This window comes from Rutidosis leptorrhynchoides, chromosome 3 (genome assembly GCF_046630445.1).
Source record: "Rutidosis leptorrhynchoides isolate AG116_Rl617_1_P2 chromosome 3, CSIRO_AGI_Rlap_v1, whole genome shotgun sequence".
NCBI classification, from domain to species: domain Eukaryota; kingdom Viridiplantae; phylum Streptophyta; class Magnoliopsida; order Asterales; family Asteraceae; genus Rutidosis; species Rutidosis leptorrhynchoides.
This window is the reverse complement of record NC_092335.1, coordinates 146,710,082-146,733,146: the sequence shown is the minus strand read 5'-3', so window position 1 is coordinate 146,733,146 and position 23,065 is coordinate 146,710,082.

The window sequence follows — 23,065 nt, the reverse complement described above, 5'->3', positions numbered from 1 at the left end:
GGTTCTATGCACAGATGTGGAGTCCAGCAATCATGATACTAGGGCACCCACCCCTCCTGTTGTAAATCAAGGGGACTGGGCTGATCAGGGCGTTTCTTCCCAAAAGAAGGAGTGTAAGCATGATGACAAGAGTGGGGAGAAGTCCTGCAAGAAGAAGCAGGCTGGTAAGCGTATTCTTTTACGTGCCTTTCAGTTATCTTTTTAGTTTTCTGTATTGCTTGCTCTAATACGTAATCGCTTGTTTTTTGTTGCGCAGTTGGTAGCGAGGGCGCGCATGGCCCTCTCTAGAACGTGTTTTTGTATTTTAACACGCTGGCAACTCGAACCAATATATACGTATAACTAAGTTAGTCGTCCAAGTAATAGTAAGATCCAGCAAGTTTCTTGTAACGACCCGACTTTTTCGACTTGCTTTTGTGCTTTGTGCTTTCCCGTAACTGCGTAACTATGCGTAATGAGATAGATTATATTTTATGATCACTAATTATGTTAATTACATTCGTTAATGCCTTAAAACATGTTTTTATGTACTAGGTTATTTAACATGATCCTTTATTGCTTTTACGACCGTTAGTGTCACTTAACGTTTTGAACGAGCTATGTTTGTCGGTACACATTTAACTTTGGTCTTAATCGAAATATTATGACTACGAAATGCTAATTATTATTTTATAATAATAATTACTTGGGTTTTTGGATGCTTAATTACGTTTGGTAATTTACTAGAACACACTAGTTAGTCTTGTTGGACTTTCTCCTTGTTGGACTTAAGCCCACCCTACTCTTGTTAGTGGACTATTTAATTAGCCCAATTATAAGTGACTAGTAACTCATTAATATGTAAGATAAATGCTCATTTATTAGAGGGAACATGCTAGCATTTTTGTTAAGCACTATCCTTAATGTTGCATGGGATCCTAACATAAGCACCAACTTTAGACAACCACTAACCAAAAAGCAAAAAGGTGTCCCCCTTGCTCCCCACCACCACCTACGGCCATTACCACCACCCTCACCCTCATTCTCCAATAAATACCAAGCATATCCCATTCATTTCACACTTGCTCTCATTCACAATTTACACACACTTGTTCATTTATTTTCTCTCTAGTCTAAAACTTGTAAGTATTTTGAATTTATTTTCTTCTTATTCTTCTCATCATCACGAATTCATCATCATCATTAGAAGATCAAGCTCTTTAGCTTTTTGATCTTGTTACATCTTGTAGATTCAAACATGGATTTGAATCTTTCAAGAACATGGAAGATTCAAGCTTTCTAGCTTTGAATCTTTATCTATTTTGTAGATCCAAGTATTTTTAGCTTTTAAACTTTGTATTTTGTTGTAAAGATTCAAACTTGTGTTTGTAGTCTTCATGTAACTTGAAGATCTAGCTTCATGCTTCAAAGGTCTTCAAGAACAATCAAGATCCAAGCTTTCTAGCTTTGAATCTTCATACTTTTGTTAACAATAGGTTTTCTAACTTATGATCTTGTTATTTTGTTAAAAAGATTCAAACTTGTGTTTGTAGTCTTCATGTAACTTGAAGATCTAAGCTTTATGCTTCAAGATCTTCAAAGACACTAAAGATTCAAGCTTTCTAGCTTTGTAATCTCATAATTTGTGTGAAAAGGATCCAAGCTCTCTAGCTTAGGGTTTCAACACTTTGTTTGATCAATTTTATGTTTATATTTGTTTGGTTTAAATGAAAGTTTGTAGCTTTTTGTTGTAGATAGAATTTGTGTTTGTGTTAAGACTAAGAATATGATGTAACCTTGGTTCATCATCCTTCCAACTCTCTTAAGTGAGTTGAATCCTTACTTAGTCTTAATACTTTGTGTGTTGAAAGTTGAATCTTGGTCAAAGTGATGCTACCACATCATTGAGTTGTACACTTGAAGCTACAAGCATCAAGGATGAGAACCATGATGAGCATCAAGCACCAAGAATCCCACCGGGGCACTTGCTTACTATTTTTGAGGTCTGATCAGGAACCTCAGCTACTGGAAAATTTGATTTCCAGATAGTTCGGTTCGAGTAGATGACTTTTCGTTTAAGGCTCACCTAAATCCGAGATACGGTTTAGGATTTATAGCCTTTTTAAAATCACTACACCTTTGTAACGTTGTGCTGAAATTTCTAGCCTACTCACACTAAAACCGTTGCCACGGTCAACCGAAGACGAGTTTGGTTCTGGAAATTGGTCAGAAACTATTGGACTCACATACGGAGCCATAGCCACTGACTACGCATCTTTTCGATTTACATAGAGGTCGTAGCAGCTGATCAAAGTCAGCCTATTGTTTCGATCTCTATACTTGTTAAACTTATTTAGCTTTTTCGATGATGAATGATGATGATGATGACACTTAGACTTATTTTATACAATTTTAAAACTTATGAGGACAACATACTGACCTAGTAACCTTTGACTTAGGTTGACGACCTTTCGGACCGACTTACTACTTGCACACTTTCGTATCGACTTTTACTGCTTTTTTACTGTGAGTTATAGCATCCCTTTTTACTTTTTACTATTTTTGGGACTGAGAATACACGCGCTTTTTATGTTTTACTTACTTGACACGAGTACTTAAACTTTACTTATGTGTGGGTTATAAAATGGCATAAACTTTCCCCTTAGCTCGGTAACGTTTAATCATTGGTTTCCTAACCGTGAACGCGAATCTTAGATATGGATCCATAGGGTTTGACATCCCCACTCGGGCTAGTCGCGCTAGCATTTAACGGGTGTTTAATACTTCGAGGATATACGCACTCGCCAGGTGTACTTTTAGGGGGTGATATATTATATTTACGTTAAGTTAGTTACCAAGTGCCCACGGATAAACATATACTTTTCATACTGTTTTGAAACAAAATCTCGTAGTCTAATATATTGTTGTCTATTAAAACTATAGCTCACCAACATTCGTGTTGATGTTTTTAAGTATGTTTTCTCAGGTGCTTAGAGGTTTGATGCTTCCGCTGTAGTAGTCACGCTATTAGACTTGCTGTGTAGACTCCCGCTGCTTTTGATTAGAGATGTCTCTGCATGAAACTTTTACTTTGCATTCACGAACTATGTTACTTTTAAATAATGAAGTTGTATTGACCCTTGGGTCTCGTACTTATGTTAATTACTTCAGTTCATAGGAAGCATGTTATCTTTTGTAAAACGCTATCTTTTTATGAATTCAAACTTTTTTTAAAACAATATATAGTGTTTGACCTTGTAATGATCCTGTTGTTGATGATCCAAACACGTTAATTTTGTACGGGGTGTCACATTTCTGCTCCATGTCCTTTGTTGGACTAAGCTTGTTCATTCTTGGTCGAAAATTGGTTGGATCTCTCCCGAACGTGATGGTCAGGTGCGACGAGAAGAGGTTCACTTCAGTCCTTAGTGACTGAGGAGCACTTGCGACACAATCAATTAGGCAGGATTCCTTCATAAATGATAACTCGGTTCGCTAAATAAGTTTCCAACTTAGCATGCAGTATAAATCTCTTTATAACTTTTGTAACAATAGTATGTTGTTTAGAAGTAAGGTATGCACTTGATTCATTTATCAGATAGATATCAGCAGGCTTACCGAGGCTCGGAGTTAGCGCAACTCGCTGCAACTCACCACCAGAAAGATTAACAACTTCTTGACCCATTAGCTGCTCGATTTGAAAAAGACTATATGGTTTGTATCCCCTTAAGGGCGTTGAAGTTGTTTTAAAAGGGAGAATCCAGAGACATATCTGTACATGGATGTGCAGAGAATGCTCAGCATGATTTTTCATGGCGCTTCCTAGATATAAGGCAAGTTCACTCTATTGTAGAAGGAGCCCAGCTTCGAGCAGGAGGCGCGCGAATGTCTTACTGTTTCATGATGAGGTGGGGGTAACACAGGACGTGTATGTTAGCGCAGAGGATTTTGTCAATTAGTGGTTGAATGTTGCCTTGTAATTTTTACGTTCATGTATTGTACGCATATTGCGCTTTTTTATAACGAATGCTTAATGAGATGAAGTATTTTGTTCTTTTAAGTAATGTTTCTTGTTGTCTGCGTTATTACTTTTATTTCTTATATTCAAATACTGTGCATGCATGATACCGGGTTTAGAACTGTACTTGTGAATTGTGGTGACACCAATTGTGTGCATATTGACTTAATCGCTTCAAGCACGTTATGTGTTTAGTTTAAACAAGTTAAATTCGTTAATCGTATATTATACTTAAGGCATGTCAGCGCGTGATTTATCATATATGTTGTCGTGCACACAACATAGACTTAAATCACGCACCCTAATAGCTGCGTATCGAGAGTCTTCTAAGTGCGCCAACACTTAGGACAGTATTTAAGGGTAACCAACCCTATCACTTATAGTCATGACTTGCAGATCTCGTATTCTACTTGGGTGTGGCTAGGACAAACCAATGTCCGTCACCTTCTGGTAATAAAACCTAGCTTGTCTCCAAACAAGCTTCTGCCGCGCGAGGGTTAGAGAAAACACCCCTTCAAAGGCATGAGTGCGTGGGTATTCGCGACCGTACGCACCAGTCCAAGTTAAAGAGCTACTTTGCATTATATATGGCACAAAGATTTTTGCAGACAATATCTTGGAAGATAAAAGGTACATAGGCATATTGCTGAAATTGATTACAATCGTTTTTTCTACTAATGCAGTTACATTAGTGATATGATGGTTCTCTTCAAGGAACAACATATGAAAGGCAGGACTAGCGTCTTCTCATTTGCTGTGCGCGACTTCATTGCTAAGCGTCGTGGTCCCCTCCATTCTTTGCTTCCTTAGTCAGGTTGTTTTCTTCTCCCACTTTCATTGCATTATTCCCTGGGACATGTTTAGACTAGTTCAATGTTTTTTGTAAATCAACGAATGCGCGTGAATATGCGTTACCATGCATTCAAAACGTGCATCTTATGTTTCGGATTGTACAAGATGGTGCTCATTTAAATGCGGTAAGTGCGCTAAACTGTTTGCGCGTGTAAGCATCTATTCAGATCAAGTAACCATCTTACAATCGCAGAATCAACAATTAATAAATTACCTGATTGTTGTTGTTTTCTGGTAAATTTGACATCATCGTTGCAACTCCAGCTCTCGTGGGAAATTTGAATAAACCATGCGCGATGGAGAGCACTGCTTCGAACTTCTGCAATGATGGGTATCCCAACAGTGCATCATAGTCTGATGGTGCGCGTATGATGCTAAACTTCACCTTCTCGGGTCGCCTTTTCGTCCAATTGTCATCATCTTCAAGCTGTAGTTTGACCTCCAAGGTTCCTAGGGTCGGCAGTGGGCTGCCATAGATCCCTCGGAACCTTTCTTTTGATGGTTTCAAATAGAGTTTAAGTTTCCACGGAAGTTTTTGGAAGTATTGCTCAAACATGATATCAGCGCTTCTGCCAATGTCTACGCAAAGGCGCTCGATCTTGAATCTTATATCTGGTAAACGTCTACTAACCAGAATGAGGTCGCTCTTAATTTCTTGAACTTTTCTGATTGGAAATGGGACCTACATATATCCTCAAGAGTGCGCAGGTCTTACCTTTGTGACGATACGCTCTTTTGTGATAACATGGATTACCTTGACTCGCCCCTTTTCCTTATCTTCATCGTACTCTTCCTTACACGAGCGTTCTTTTAGCTCCTTTAAGTGCTGGAGCTCACCTCTTTTCAAACATGCAACTACCTTATCTGTCAGCACTTTGCATCTATTAGTCTCGTGCCCATAATCATCATGAAAGTGGCAGAATTTGGACTTGTCCCGCCTTGCATACTCCGACATGCGTGCATGTCGGCCGAAAGTTTGTGATATTGGTTCTATCAGAAGGATTTCTTTGAGGATTTTTGCCAAGTTGTCGATGAGAGTTTGGTTGTGTTCCCTATCTCTATTTCGTTAATTATTGCTGTCGTGATGTTCATTAGTGTGACCGCATCTAATGTCATTACCATGCTGATAAGGACCGTTATCCTGATATTCTCGGGGAGAGTTATGTGAGCTGCGTCCTCCTCTTGGTGAGTCATGGTCATCGCGATGGCCATGACTATTTCCATACGAGGAATACCGTATGGTGTCTTCAGTTGCGCGCAAGTGTTCATGCGCTTCTCTGATGGTCTCAGCTAATGTTTTTGGTGGCCTCTTTCGCAACTTCTACCATAACTGTAAGTGGCGCTCTCTACAGATTCCATGAATAAATCCGGAAACGTTCTGTGATTCAGCCAAGTTGGGGATGCACGCAACCTCTCTCGACTGTACCTATCGATAAACTGTCCCATAGATTCTCCCGTGGGAGAAAATATTTATTCAATTATCGTTATAAAGAGCGTTCTTTTTATCTATTTCACAATGTCAACAGTATTTAAATTACACTTTTGTTATGAATAAAATTATGAATGTATTTTTATCAAAGTTTGGTGATGAGTATGATATTAACTATACCAATTCAACAGACACACAAAATTTATGCAATGATTGTACAATATCGATATTTGAATATACGTTTCCAATGTACTATATAATATTTGCGGATGAGTCCCCGTGCAACGCACGAGCTCATAATTCTAGTATATACATATATATATATGTATATATATGTATATATATGTATATATATATATATATATATATATATCTATATATATGTATATATATGTATATATATATATATGTATATATATATGTATATATATATATGTATATATATATATACATATATATATATACATATATATATACATATATATATATATATGTGAATAAATGATTGAATCCTCACACTTGAAAATGTATACATGTCAAAATTCAGTCTCAAATCCACACGCATATAAATATGATTCATGCATTTCTCTCAAATCCTCATGCTTAGAAGTGTGAGGAATGTATTATAGTTCCCACACTTTTAAAAGTGTGAAGAAATCACTCAAGTTCCTCACACTTTGAATTGCAGAGAATGAAGTCATAATATCACACGTAAAAGCGTTTAGAAATTTCAGAATTTTGTTACGATCGATTTCCACACGCAATGGTCAAGTGTGAAGTTGATAAATCTACACACTTTGAGGTGTGTAGATATCCCTAAATAAGTGTGTAAACTTGACCTTTTTGTTGTAGTGCGTGCACAATGAGTTAAGTGAGAGTTATTATATTATACATCGGAACATTAATAGCTCCACAATTGTATATGATTGTATTTATGACCAGGTAGATGCTAGATTATCTAAATTTGAACATTCAATCAAACATTCAGTAGTAGATCGAAAGGAGCAAGTTTACGTTTGTGAATCTGTTGGTACAAAAGGGTACATGGACCCAGTAATTGAAATGAATAATGGCGTGACCCACAATTCAGATATCTATTCAATGAGGATCGTCTTGTTTGAAATGTTATGCGGGAGGAAAGCATTTCAAGATGATAAGTTGCTTGCCCCATTGGCCAAAAAACATTATGAAAACGGGACGTTACGTGAAATAATACATCCTGATTTGTGGAATCAAATGAATCCAGAATCATTCAAGTTACTCACAAGTTGCCTACTCCTGCATAAAAGAGAATCGAACGTAACGTCCAGATGCGGATCAAGTGTCTGCTATACTTCTAACAGCTTTGCAAAGGCAATTTGAGAGTTATAAATCACTCAAGGTAAGTAATTAATCTTTTGTAAATTTACGCTGTTCATATTTTATCTTACTATCGGCTATGTACAAAGAAATTTCCTGGAGCACATGAAGAATGAATCCCGAAGTAAAGGGTAGGTTAGCCAATCCCCGATCTATCGTTTGAATGCAAAACATAAAAACCCAGATTTATCAACCATTGATGCCATTCCATCGAGGATTTCTTGAGACGTTTGGAGATCCAACTGAAGCTCGACGTTTGAATATTGGATAATATTTTTGAAGCGTTCCACCCCTAATTTTTGAACACTAGATCATTTCGAGCTTTCCATACGAAATAGCAGCTCACCCATTTTACACTTTGCCAAATTAACTTTCCTTTCACAGTGGGGTTTGGGAACAGGGATTCATCATCGATGCTTGTGTCAACGAAAGGGAGTTTATACTAGGAAGATTCCACCATTTAAGAATTTTATTCCATAGATCCATCACTTGTGCACCCTGAGTTAAACAATGATCCACCGTTTCAATATCATTACTACAAATCGGGAAAAAAAAGAATATTATGGAAAGCTCGACCCGAACCAGAATTTTTTTTATATGCCCGCCATACAAAAATACCGACTTTTAAGGGAATAACTTTGTTTTGAAGAGTTGCACCTAAGTTAGATACATTTGCCCTTTTTTCCTCGATAATTTTTGCAAAGGACTTTGTTTTGAAAATCACATCAGGTTCCAAAATCCATTTCCACATATCATTCAAACTGTAATTTAGTTACACATTAGATATGGTCAAAAACAGAGCCTGCAAATCATTTTGAGCACTGCCTCTGATTGGTCAGACCCAATCCCAAACGAGTGAATTACCTTACTGCCCCTGACCAAGCCGATCTGCCACTGAAGACTGCTTGTTTCTTTCCAAAGCTTATAATCTGATAAATGAGTCCATAAGTTTATAGCTTCCAATCCATTGATCCTGCCAGAAATTTATGGAGCAACCATTTCCAATTCCCTTGACAAAAGATGAAGAAAATCTTATGTCCATCGAGTCAATTGCCAGACCTGCTTTAATGATGTTGCGCCATGTTGAAACACTATGTCGAGACCTGTCATTGTTAGTAATATCTAAACTACCCCCGACCCGTAAATGCTAGTGATAACTTTTACTCAAAGAGAGTTATGATCGGTTTTAAAACGCCACCACCATTTACCTTATAGTGCTAAATTTTTCGACCCTAGTGACCCAATGTTTAAACCGCCCATCTCATAAGACAGCAAGACCGTGCCCCATTTGACCCAATAAAGTTTTTTCATATCACCCGACCCGCCCCAGAAAAAATTGTACCTTAGAGATTCAAGAAGCTTTACCACACTTATAGGAGCTCAGAAGAGAGAGAAGTAATAGAGAGGCAAACTACTTAGCACCGATTTCATAAGGGTTAACCGACCACCGTATGAGATTGATTTAGATTTCCAATCCGATAACCTTTTCTTGAACTTATCAATTATCGGTTGCCATCTATTCACATTGTTCATTCTGACCCCGATAGGAAGACTGAGGTAAGTAAGCGGGAATGATCCGGGAGAGCAGTAAATTTTATTTGCCATGTTACTGATATCGGCCAAAAAGTCACGTTTTTACCCCCGATATTGAGCCCTAAAACCATAAAGTTCCAAACTTTATCACCAAAATAATCACTTTATTGGTTAATTTGGTAGATTTAGTAAATACAAAGGCTATGTTTCAAGAATCACTAAAAACGGAGGAAAAACGAGCAAAGCCGGCTAAGACGATTAACTCGCGTTTAAATAACTTAATTTATAAATTTGGAAAAGTTTAATTACTTAATCTCATGTTTTAGGATATTCAATTACAAACTCGTGGGCGCAAGAATCGTCAAAAACGGAGCTAAAACGAAGATTCTAGAGCGAAAACGGTGAAAGACAAGTTACGATCCAGCAAACGGCTTGCCAAACGGCTTGCCTATCTTGCAAACGACTTGCCAAACCCCTTGCCAAACAGCTTTCCAAATGGCGTGCCAGGCTTGCAAATGGCTTGCCAAACCTCCTGCCAAACGGCTTGCCAAACGGCCTGCCAGCCGTTTGCCAGAAAAACCCTTTGCCAAGCGGCAAGCCGTTTTTCAGCCAAAAAAATTACATTTTTGCCATCGAGCATTTCCTATAAATGGGGGCTTCATTTCTCATTTCAACACACACCAATTCTTCACTTCTCTCTCAAATATCTCTCTATAGTCGCTCTCTAGTGATCTATAGGAGATTAGTTCTCTCTCTACTTTCTCTCTCTAGATTCTAGAGAGATAAAAGTACAGAGATTAGGAAATGTAATTATCTCTCTATTTTCGCTCTCTAGTGATCAATAGGAGATTAGTATGTAGTTATTAGTAGAAGCTATCGAGCATTGTAACGCTATGGATATTATGAAGAAATACAAGTGTTATTCTGCCGACATTATTCGATAATATTTATCCTTTCTTATATTAATTTATTATAATATTCTTGTTGGATGTTTGTGAGTTATTAATATTAGAAATGCTTGTTGCCATGATGTGTGAGTAATTGCTTGATTGATTGCCATGATTTAAAAATGTTAGTTAGGGATGATTATTATTTCGTACTCGTTTTCTGTCTATGATATTAAACCTCATTATTATCGTCCTTCCACCAATAGACGTGATTAAAACCTTTTATAAAGTCGACATTATAAAGGTAATTAGTTTCCATGTTTATACATTGGTCAAGGTATGAACCCATCGGAAATACTATAAAGTACATGGGGAATTACTGTAGGACCAGATCAAGACATTGGTCAAGAGTATAAGACTCGAGGAAATACTTTTGCAACAGTAGAGTACAGTGTTGATGTACTATAGGACCACTTAGACATGGTCAAGGTTAGAAGCTATGGAACCACTATAAGTCTAGTACATGGTGGATAACTAAGGGATTTATTGGGTAGATTTAAGTAAGAGCTGGTTTAAATCATAAGTGGGAATTTAACGCACTACAATACAAATTAAGCTTATGAATCTTCAAGGATGACTGAGAACTAGCAGATGTTCTAATTTGTCTACAAACCCTTAGATTTTACCAAACCACTGATAGAAAAGGATTCAAAACACAATCATAACCACTCACTTGGGTGATACATTAAGGTGTTAAGAAAGGTTGGATATTCTATATATATGGCTATGCTACTTTATTCGTGCGCTCAAGGTATGCACTGCATCCAAGATGGGCTGCTTATATCCTTAAACCGGATAAAGCATCGGGAGTTGAGCATAGTCCATCCAATTAGAATCTTCAAAGCCTTATTCCTCGTGACATGCTAACCGGGAAACCGCTTAGTAGGGAATCTAGTGTTCACACCAAGCTATATCTATCCAAGAAGTGTCTCATAATCATCCCAACACTATGTTATCTTAAATCATGGTGAACCACGTCTTCTCTGTCCTTAGCTGTTGCATGCTAGCTAGCTTATTTTAATTATATTTCTTTAATATCTTAATTACAATTATATAAACTATTCAACCCAACTATTGCCTTTACACAATTTGATATTCCGGATAAAAGTGGTGTCTAGAATAAACCGTTGGACTTGGTTGTTGGATTTTCTGAACAGTCGCCAATTTATTGGGACCAAAAGGATCATGCCTCTCCACACAAGGTGTACCTGGCCACTAGTCTTGGATACTAAATTGTGTATAAACCCAATCTTAATTACTAAATTATCTAGATAAGCTCCGTTTCAAATTCGACCGCTCAAGGAACGACCCTAGGTCATATTTGCCCTTGCTAACCCATAGGAAGGAATAATAGATTTAGGCCCAGCATATATAAATTAAACAATCAACTTCTTCTGTTGATATCCTGAATTGACATTTTGCGACCTAACGACACCACATAAATAAACCGTCCGATTTAGGCATATCAGGGAGTAGTTAAATTTTTGGCGCCGCTACCGGGGAGAAGTAGTACGATTTGGAGACTGTTTAGATTAGTTAGTTTTTAAGAGACCCTTTTGACTGAGAATAGCTTTGTCAGAAGTTACTAGTTTACCATAGTTAGGTTAGGTATTATTAGCTTAATTTAGATTAATTAAAGTTTAAAATGGACTTCCTTATTAGTGAACCTTTAGGATGGTTTAACCTACTTAGACCGTTAAGAATTCTTTTGACACATCATTTCTTCTATCCGATATCATACATTGTACCCATCCGACGAGATCCACACTTACCTGCCGATAGTTTGACGATGGACGCACGCATCACTCTCGCTGACATCACCAAACCCTCGTTAGAAGGACGAGGAGGACCGATACTCTATCCAGAGGTTAATGGAGCGTCTTTTGTGCTTAAGCATAGCATCATACAACTCATTCAGAATCACTGTCTATTCCATGGCTTACCAATTGACGATCCCAACTCTCACTTAGATAGATTCCTCTCCTTATCCAACTCATATAAGTAAAACGGGGTTGAACAAGATGTAGTTCATCTGTAACTATTCCCCTATTCCTTAACTCTTCATGCAAAAACCTGGTTCGAGGGGTTAGAACCCAATTCTATCACCTCATGGGAGGAAATGGCAACAACTTTCTTAATCAAGTACTTCCCCCCATCAAAACAAATCAGACTTAGGAATGATATCGTAAACTTTCAACAAGCTTCCGATGAATCACTCTACACTGCATGGGAAAGATTCAAACACTTGCTTTGAAGATGCCCGAACCACCGTCTTGAGAGCTCTGATCAGATTTTGACCTTCTACAAAGGTCTGAATCAGAACAATAAGTCTACTCTTGATGCTGTTTCTCAGGGTAACTTCATGAACTTCATTGCTGACGAGGCCTGGAGATTGATCGAGGAGATGACTATGCACCATCACGATTGGAACACGGAAGAGCACATTTCATCAGCAACACCGCTATCCGCCTCTGATCCTATCAAGACCATCAAATTTCTCTCGGACCAAATAGAAAACCTCACCAAAGAAGTCGGTGAGCTAAAGAAACTCCCGCAACATGTGTCTCAAGTGCAATTATGCCAGAATTGTACTGATCCACATCCAGCCAAGGTATATGAGGCTGAATGTGAGGACTCTGTTGTCTACTATGATAAGATCCTAGCTCATCTGCACAACCCACCCACAAAACCCACTACCTCACCAGAGACAAGTTCAGGCGATGTCCTACTGCGAATCATCTCCATGATCACAGCAAGACAAGATGCAGCTGACTTAGTCATGACTAATCACTTGAGTAGTCTTGAAAATCAATTAAGCCAGCTAAATCAACGTCTCGATTCTCTAGGTTGTCCTAAAAATGACTCAAAGGTCGCACATAGACAACCTTCAGTTACTTCTAAGGAGAATAAACCAACTAATACTCGTTCAGTAGTAGTCATTAAGTCATCATCTAAACCTACTGAGAAAACACCCATTCCATTCCAGGGCCGTCTCAAGCAAAGACATAACAAGATGAAATCTTTCAAGCTTGACGGTAAATTTTTGGACACTGTGTCTAAAAATCCTCATAGTAAGAAGTACTTTAGGAAACTCCTATCAAACAAGGATAAGGTACCCGAAGTACCCAATATCCCGATGAACGCGGATTGTTCAGCCATTCTCCTAAATACTCTTCCTGAAAAACTAGGGGATACCGGACGATTTACCCTTCATTGTTCTATCTACCAATCTGGTACTATCTATTTTTTGCTGACCTTGGTTCCAGCATCAATCTCATGCCCTACTCACTGTTCCAGAGACTCGAAATTGGAAACCTTAACCCTACCAAAATGAGCATCCAGCTAGTTGACCAATCCACTAGATATCCTAAGGGAATAGCTGAGAACGTCATGGTTAAGGTCGACAAATTCCTTTTTCCGACCGACTTTGTGGTTATGGACTATAAAGAAGACATGAAAACCCCTATCATCTTAGGAAGGCCTTTCATGAATACAGCCAAAGCGATCGTTGACGTTCATTCACGGACTATCACCTTGAGAGCCCGTGGAGAAGAGGTCACTTTCACGATCGAGGAGTCTGTATGTCCTTCTGATGGGAACGACGAAATAAATACCATATCCACTGATGAATTCATCTTCCGTGAACCAAATTTCGAGAATGACGAGAAGAAGATAGAAGTAGAAGACAAGAAGAATAACCACTCCACACCTACCCAATCTTCACTCCCACCTTATTTTGATCTTTTAATGACTGGAAAGGATTTCGTTCTAGAAGAACTCTCTGAACAAATTATACTTGAATCTCTCGACCAGAGTGAAGAGGAGGTGGATGAAGAAATTGAAATGGAAAGCCCGGATAAGAAGAAAGAGATGGAGGATTCTAGCACCAAAGTAGTTGTTAATGTTGCTACCATGACGGAGATGTCAATGGACATCGTCCCACCTCTATCCTTAGAGTACAATATTACGACCAACCCGAAGTCACAAAGAAGAAAGACGGGTTTTGCGTCAGGGCTACCCTATAAACCATCACTCAAATACATAATGACATACATGTAATTGAGTGATGAGGACCCCTTTGACCAACCCGCATAAATCAAGGAGGTAAAAGAAGTTGATAGTTTTGTTATACCTCACGTTAAAAGCATTCACTTCAAACCACCTTCCCCTCTCATTGGACATACCTTATTCTATGTCTGCTTCAATCTCACAGGTATGTTCCAATATTACCTCTTGTGTCCACTGATGGATGCAAGGGAGCTGCCTAGATTTCCTGAGAAATAAGGCTAGAGTCAGGCTCGTGACTCGAACAAAAATAAGCGCTTCTCAGGAGGCAACCCGTGTGTTTATTTTTCTATAGCTTTGGTAGTAGTTAGATTAGGATAATTAGGTTAATTGAATAAGTGAGAAAGTGAAACTTAAAATGAGATTTTCAAAGTTTCTTACTTGTCATGAACTTAATTGCAATATTTACATCATTTTCAAAGTCTTAAAATTAAAAGCAGTCATCACTTTAAGTGTAGGATTAAGCTTTTTAGTCATACACTGATTTGTTGTATTTTCAAAAACCTAATTTTTGAAACCCTCAAGTTTCAAATAACATTTTCATCAAAACGCAAATCAGTGAGTCTATGGCCTAAAGCTTGATCACCTGTCTAGGTTTGATCTTTTCTATCTTCACAAGTAATAAACAGTTATTGATGCCTATGGTGGAGACTCTTTGAATAATGATGAAACGACAAGGAAACTCGTTGATTATTTCATTTAAAGTATTGGTGAATGTTGTATGGAGGATGAGAACGCCCTAATGAGCTCGAGTACACTTCAAGAAGATCGATTCGAATCCAGCAGAAGATGGTTCCGACTCAGTCTACCTTCAGATCCTCAGCTCACCACCGCACCCAAGGGGAGTAATTCGTTTCTTTCTCTTTGTTTATTTTTCTTCGTTATATCCTTAAACTATACCCTATCCTAAGCTTATCACTAAGTGTGGGATTCCAACCCAATTATGAGCTTAGATACATTTTCAGACACGTTCAGACACTAAGTGTGGGATTTTAGCTCCCTAAAATCTAAGAATGAACATTAGGGACAATGTTCCTCTAAGTGTAGGATAGCGGTGTACTACACCGTAATTGTAGTGACCCGAACCTTTCCATGTTTATATATATATTAAATGAAATTGTTATTTACATGATTAAGTGTTTCCAACATGTTAAGCAATCAAACTTGTTAAGACTTGATTAATTGAAATAGGTTTCATATAGACAATTGACCACCCAAGTTGACCGGCGATTCACGGACGTTAAAACTTGTAAAAACTATATGATGACATATATATGGATATATATATATATATATATATATATATATATATATATATATATATATATATATATATATATATATCCATATATATATATATATATATATAGTTAACATGATATTATGATAAGTAAACATATCATTAAGTATATTAGCAATGAACTACATATGTAAAAACAAGACTACTAACTTAATGATTTTGAAACGAGACATATATGTAACGATTATCGTTGTAACGACATTTAATGTATATATATCATATTAAGATATATTAATACATCATGATATCATGATAATGTAATAATTTAACATCTCATTTGATTTAATAAACAATGGGTTAACAACATTTATCAAGATCGTTAACCGAAAGGTTTCAAAACAACCCTTACATGTAACGACTAACGATGACTTAACGACTCAGTTAAAATATATATACATGTAGTGTTTTAATATGTATTCATACACTTTTGAAAGACTTCAAGACACTTATCAAAATACTTCTACTTACCAAAAATGCTTACAATTACATCCTCGTTCAGTTTCATCAACAATTCTACTCGTATGCACCCGTATTCGTACTCGTACAAAACACAGCTTTTTGATGTATGTACTATTGGTATATACACTCCAATGATCAGCTCTTAACAGCCCATGTGAGTCACCTAAAACATGTGGGAACCATCATTTGACAACTAGCAAGAAATATCTCATAAAATTACAAAAATATGAGTAATCATTCATGACTTATTTACATGAAAACAAAATTACATATCCTTTATATCTAATCCATACACCAACGACCAAAAAAACCTACAAACACTTTCATTATTCAATTTTCATCATCTAATTGATCTCTCTCAAGTTCTATCTTCAAGTTCTAAGTGTTCTTCATAAATTCTACAAGTTCTAGTTTCATAAAATCAAGAATACTTCCAAGTATGCTAGCTTACTTCCAATCTTGTAGAGTGATCATCCAACCTCAAGAAATATTTCTTATTTATAGTAAGATATCTTTCTAATACAAGGTAATAATCATATTTAAACTTTGATTCAATTTCTATAACTATAACAATCTTATTTCGAGTGGAAATCTTACTTGAACTTGTTTTCGTGTCATGATTCTGCTTCAAAAACTTTCAAGCCATCCAAGGATCCTTTGAAGCTAGATCTATTTTTCTCATTTCCAGTAGCATTATCCAGAAAACTTGAGGTAGTAATGATGTTCATAACATCATTCGATTCATACATATAAAGCTATCTTATTCGAAGGTTTAAACTTGTAATCACTAGAACATAGTTTAGTTAATTCTAAACTTGTTCGCAAACAAAATTTAATCCTTCTAACTTGACTTTTAAAATCAACTAAACACATTTTCTATATCTATATGATATGCTAACTTAATGATTTAAAACCTGGAAACACGAAGAACACTGTAAAACCGGACATACGCCGTCGTAGTAACACCGCGGGCTGTTTTGGGTTAGTTAATTAAAAACTATGATAGATTTTGATTTAAAAGTTGTTCTTCTGGGAAAATGATTTTTCTTATGAACATGAAACTATATCCAAAAATCATGATTAAACTCAAAGTGGAAGTATGTTTTCTAAAATGGTCATCTAGACGTCGTTCTTTCGACTGAAATGACTACCTTTACAAAAACGACTTGTAACTTATATTTCTGACTATAAACCTATAATTTTTCTGTTTAGATTCATATAATAGAGTTCAATATGAAACCATAGCAATTTGATTCACTCAAAACAGATTTAAAATGAAGAAGTTATGGGTAAAACAAGATTGGATAATTTTTCTTGTTGTAGCAACGTGAAAATTGGTAACAAATCTATATTAATCATATCCTACCTAACTTATATTGTATTATACATGTATTCTAATATATTATGTAATCTTGGGATACCATAGACACATATGCAAATGTTTTGACATATCATATCGACCCATGTGTATATATTATTTGGAACAACCATAGACTCTCTATATGCAGTAATGTAGGAGTTAGCTATACAGGGTTGAGGTTGATTCCAAAAATATATATACTTTGAGTTGTGATCTAGCCTGAGACGTGTATACACTGGGTCGTGAATTGATTCAAGATAGTATATATCAATTTTTTTTCTGTACATCTAACGTTGGACAACTAGTTGTAGGTTACTAACGAGGACAGCTGACTTAATAAACTTAAAACATCAAAATGTATTAAAAGTGTTGTAAATATATTTTGAATATACTTTGATATATATGTACATATTTGTTATAGGTTCGTGAATCGACCAGTGGCCAAGTGTTACTTCCCGACGGAGTAAAAATCTGTGAAAGTGAGTTATAGTCCTACTTTTAAAATCTAATATTTTTGGGATGAGAATACATGCAGGTTTTATAAATGATTTACAAAATAGACACAAGTACGTGAAACTACATTCTATGGTTGAATTATCGAAATCGAATATGCCCCTTTTTATTAAGTCTGGTAATCTAAGAATTAGGGAACAGACACCCTAATTGACGCGAATCCTAAAGATAGATCTATTGGGCCTAACAAACCCCATCCAAAGTACCGGATGCTTTAGTACTTCGAAATTTATATCATATCCGAAGGGTGTCCCGGAATGATGGGGATATTCTTATATATGTATCTTGTTAATGTCGGTTACCAGGTGTTCACCATATGAATGATTTTTATCTCTATGTATGGGATGTGTATTGAAATATGAAATCTTGTGGTCTATTGTTACGATTTGATATATATATAGGTTAAACCTATAACTCACCAACATTTTTGTTGACGTTTAAAGCATGTTTATTCTAAGGTGAATACTAAGAGCTTTCGCTGTTGCATACTAAAATAAGGACAAGATTTGGAGTCCATGTTTGTATGATATTGTGTAAAAACTGCATTTAAGAAACATATGTCGATGTAATATATTTCTATTGTAAACCATTATGTAATGGTCGTGTGTAAACAGTATATTTTAGATTATCATTATTTGATAATCTACGTAATGCTTTTGAAACCTTTATTGATAAAATAAAGGTTATGGTTGTTTTAAAAATGAATGCAGTCTTTGAAAAACGTCTCATATAGAGGTCAAAACCTCGCAACGAAATCAATTAATATGGAATGTTTATAATCAATATGAACGGGACATTTCAGTTGGTATCCGAGCGTTGGTCTTAGAGAACCAGAATTTTGCATTAGTGTGTCTTATCGAGTTTGTTAGGATGCATTAGTGAGTCTGACTTTGACCGTGTTTACTTGAAAAATGATTGCTTAACAAATTTTGTTGGAAACTATATATTTTTAACATGTGACTATTATGTGATATATTAATCAAAGAGGAACCGGAAGAAGAGTCGGTACCGGAAGAAGAATCGGAACCGGAAGAAGAAATAGAACCAGTGGGGGAAATAATAAAACGGTTAAGTAGAAGAAAATCCTCAACCAACCGACCAAAGTTAATTATGGTCAATGGTGTTTCCGCCAAGGAAGCAAAGTATTGGGAGGATTACCAATTCTCCGATGAATCAGATCCCGACAAGGATTCTGATGATGTTATAGAAATTACCCCAACACAATTTAATAAGGTAAAAGAGAACAATAAGGGAAAGGGCATAAAAATAGAGAAATTCGATTCCAAACCCGATGAACTTTATATGTATCGTCAACACCCGTATTTCTTAAGTTGTGACAATAACCGGGAACCTCTAAACCACCAGGTTTTTCTAAACCAATGTGGAAAACGACGGCTCGTATTAGGGGAACATCATATATCCCTAGAAACTTGGCAAAACGAACCAAAACCGAAGAAGAAGAAACGAGCGATCGGAATAAGATAGTTGTATTCGTGTGGTGTAATATATGTAATATAGTGTGCTTAAGCTTTATGATATATGTAAAAATTGCTTGTATTAATAAGTATTTTTTTTATGAATCTAACTCTTGTCTATTTTACAGTTTAAAAACACAAAATGGATAGACAACCCAATATTTTAAGAGACATACCCGGAGACATGATTGATGAAATCTTTTCTAGAGTCGGTCAGAATTCCTGAGCACAACTATTTAAGGCGAGATCAGTTTGTAAGACATTCGAAGAACGTTCCAAGAATACCTTAGTTTATAAAAGGCTTTCGTTTGAAAGATGGGGGATATCACATTGGGAAATCCATAAGTTACGATGTGTTTACTTTGACGCATATATTGCGGGGAACCCAAATGCTATTTTACGCAACGGGTTAAGAAATTATTTTGACTCAATATATCCGAATATAGGACTTCATGATTTAGAAAAAGCGGCTAACATGCAACATAAAGAATCATGTTATGCTTACGGGTTAGTAATGTTCACTTCTCACCAAAGTGAGAACAAGAACATCGGGATACAACTATTAAACAAAACGTTCCCACAAGTGACGGAGTCGGTAATTGGGGTAAGAAATGAGGTTTTTAGATTGTTACGGGACTGTTGGACATTAGGTAACCCTCGTCCCTTTGATGACGTTACAACACGCTGTCTTATCAACAGCCATAACGGTTATGTTCCACAAGACCAAGGATGGGAAGTAGTCCTAGTAAAACCAGAATGCATGACTTGTTTCTGGATGTATGAATTACGTGTCTTTATTGCCTTTACTGAACGACTTGTGTACTAGCTAGAATTATCTTCACAACTATCTTGTATCAAAGTTATTGTGTGCTATATTTCATGCTATATGTAAAATAAGTGGTATTGTAAGTTTGTAAAATATTGTGTAAAAGTTTGAACGCGAAATATTATTATAATCAGTTTTTCATATAGAATTGTAGTAGTTGACTTTTATATTAGCTACTAAGTATGAACTTAACGGGTAGGTACTACCCGAATTTAAACTTATAAAACGTTAATATGAAGAAAAAGCTTTTATAAATGAGTTCATATTATGCTACGAGATACTATTGACTACTCTTAATATTCTGTATGATTAACTTGTTTCATTTGACTATTTGAAGGAAATGGCATCGACTACTCGACAAACCATGAATATGAGCGAAGAGGAATTTCGTACCTTTCTTGCTGCAAACATAGCCACAGTACAGGCTGCGCTACATACCAACAATAACTCCGAATCTAGAAATGCAGCTAACGGCGCAAGAAATCGTGCAGGATGCACCTACAAAGAATTCACTGCCTGCAAACCTTTGGAATTTGATGGAACCGAAGGACCGATCGGATTGAAACGGTGGACCGAGAAGGTCGAATCGGTGTTTGCCATAAGTAAGTGTACTGAAGAGGACAAAGTGAAGTACGCTACGCATACCTTCATAGGTACTGCGTTAACATGGTGGAATACCTATCTAGAGCAAGTGGGACAAGATGATGCTTACACACTACCGTGGTCAGCATTTAAGCACTTGATGAATGAGAAGTAACGTCCCAGAACCGAGGTCAATAAGCTCAAGACAGAACTTAGAGGGTTACGAACCCAAGGATTTGATATTACCACGTACGAAAGACGATTCACAGAATTGTGCCTATTGTGTCCGAGAGCGTTCGAAGATGAGGAAGAGAAGATCGACGCGTTTGTGAAAGGATTACCGGAAAGAATCCAAGAAGATATAAGTTCACACGAGCCCGCCTCCATACAACAGGCATGTAGAATGGCTCACAAACTAGTGAACCAGATTGAGGAAAGAATTAAAGAACAGGCGGCTGAAGAGGCCAATGTGAAGCAAGTCAAAAGAAAGTGGGAGGAAAACGGTGATAAGAATCACCAATACAACAACAACAGCAATTACAACAATAATTGCAACAACTATCCCAACAATTGCAACATCAATCGCAACTACAACAAACGGCCCAACAACAACAACAACAACAACAACAACAACAACAACAACAACAACAACAACAACAACAACAACAACAACTACTACTACTACTACTACTACTACTACTACTACTACTACTACTACTACTACTACTACTACTACTACAACAATCATCCCAACAACAATAACAACCGCAACAACAACAACAATCAGAAGCAGCTATGCCAAAGGTGTGAAAAGTATCACTCGGGGTTCTGCACCAAATTTCGCAACAAGTGTAAAAGAAATGGTTATAGCACAGCGAAGTGTGAGGTCTACGGACCAGGGGTTAACAGAACGAAAGGAACAAATGGTGTCGGAACGAGTAATGGCGGAGCAAGTAGTGTCGAAGCAAGTTATGCCAATGTAGTTTGTTATAAATGTAGAAAACTGGGCCACATTATTAGAAATTGCCCGAACCAGGAGAACACGAATGGACAAGGCCGAGGAAGAGTTTTCAATATTAATGCGGTAGAGGCACAGGAAGACCTGGAGCTTGTTACGGGTACGTTTCTTATTGACAATAAATCTGCTTGCGTTTTATTTGATTCGGGTGCGGATAGAAGCTATATGAGTAGAGATTTTGTGCTAAATTAAGTTGTCCATTGATGCCGTTGGATAGTAAATTTTACTCGAATTAGCAAACGATAAATTAATTTCAGCAGATTATATATGCCGGAATCGAGAAATTAAACTGGGTAGCGAAATATTTAAGATTGATTTGATACCAGTAGAGTTAGGGAGTTTTGATGTAATAGTTGGCATGGACTGGCTGAAGAAGGTGAAAGCAGAGATCGTATGTTATAAAAATGCAATTTGCATTGTACGAGAAGAAGGAGAACCCTTAATGGTGTACGGAGAAAAGGGCAACATGAAGCTACATCTTATTAGTAATTTGAAGGCACAAAAACTGATAATAAAAGGTTTCTATGCTGTTCTAGCACATGTCGAGAAAGTACAAACTGAAGAAAAGAGCATCAATGATGTTCCCGTCGCAAAAGAATTTCCCGATGTATTTTCGAAAGAATTACCGGGACTACCTCCACATTGATCTGTTGAATTTCAAATAGATCTTATACCAGGAGCTGCACCAATAGCTCGTGCTCCTTATAGACTCGCACCCAGTGAGATGAAAGAACTGCAAAGCCAACTACAAGAACTATTAGAACGTGGTTTCATTCGACCAAGCACATCACCATGGGGGGCTCCTGTTTTGTTTGTCAAGAAGAAGGATGGTACATTTAGGTTGTGTATTGACTACAGAGAGTTGAACAAACTTACCATCAAAAACCGTTATCCACTGCCGAGAATTGATGACTTATTTGATCAACTACAAGGCTCGTCGGTTTATTCGAAGATCAATTTACGTTCTGGATATCATCAAATGCGAGTAAAGGAGGATGATATTCCAAAAACTGCTTTTAGGACGCGTTATGGTCATTACGAGTTTATGGTTATGCCATTTGGATTGACTAACGCACCAGCTGTGTTCATGGACCTTATGAACCGAGTGTGTGGGCCATATATTGACAAGTTTGTCATTGTTTTCATCGATGACATACTTATTTACTCAAAGAATGATCAAGAGCACGAAGAACATTTGAGAAAAGTGCTAGAAGTATTGAGGAAAGAAAAACTGTACGCTAAGTTTTCAAAGTGTGCATTTTGGTTGGAAGAAGTTCAATTCCTCGGTCACATAGTGAACAAAGAAGGTGAAAGGACCCGTCCTAATCCATTCGGACGAAGTCCACATCG